We start from the raw sequence: 910 nt of genomic DNA, 5'->3' as shown, positions 1-910 counted from the left end.
CCCCCGGCAGAGCGCTAGGCGCGGCCGAGCGAGCGCCGAGCTGCATCGAGCCGCTCGGCGTGCTGCGGGGGGGGGGTGGGCTGACAGACTGACAGTGACCGACAGACAGACTCGCCAAGGAGGCCTGGGAAGGGGCAGGTGCCCTCCCTTTATAACCCTATTCATAAAGAAACTGCCGATTCTGCGCCGTTTCGTGTCTTACCTACCTAATTCCCCCTTTGGCCACGCAGGAGACCCCAGGCGCTGTGAAACGAGCCCATTTTTGTCGTTGTTGTTTTAAAGCATTACAGCAAAAAGCCAAATTTGCTCTGTAATCCAGTTGATCGGGTTGCTGTCAGCTGTAGACAGGGCCACCACCTCCCTGTGCAGGCAATGCCACCTGGAGCAAAACATGGCCTTCAGTGCACTCTAGCAAATATTTAAACAGGCAACACACCATCAGCATAGCTCTTAGGAGAAGTTTGTCTTTCCTTCCTCCTCCAAGGATGAAAAGGAAAAGAGGAGGGAGGGATGATTTCCCATTTATTGTTTCACTGGTAAACTCGAGAAATAAATACAAAAACTTACTTTGGTCACAATTGCACAACTGACCTTAAATATCAAGAAACACAAGAAGCCCCTTTGGCAGTATCCCCACTTCACATTACCTAATAAACTGAATAGAAAAATAGTAAATATCTACATTAATACATTTATGCACCCTTAAAGCATAGATCATAAAGCAAAGCAGATACAAAACAAAGCTAAATTCTTGCAGCTTCAGGACATCTGAGGTGGAAGAGGGCAAGGACTGCCTGCAGCCATTTACACCAGCTGAAGATCTTGTACCTTGACTTAAAAGAAAAAGCCAGGAAAAAAAAATCAAAACCATTTGTCAGTATTTTATTCCAGAAGTGCTTTCAGAGCTCAG

This window comes from Cygnus olor, chromosome 8, assembly GCF_009769625.2.
Source record: "Cygnus olor isolate bCygOlo1 chromosome 8, bCygOlo1.pri.v2, whole genome shotgun sequence".
Taxonomy (NCBI): domain Eukaryota; kingdom Metazoa; phylum Chordata; class Aves; order Anseriformes; family Anatidae; genus Cygnus; species Cygnus olor.
The sequence above is the reverse complement of the archived record's forward strand: the minus strand, read 5'-3'. Positions refer to the sequence as shown.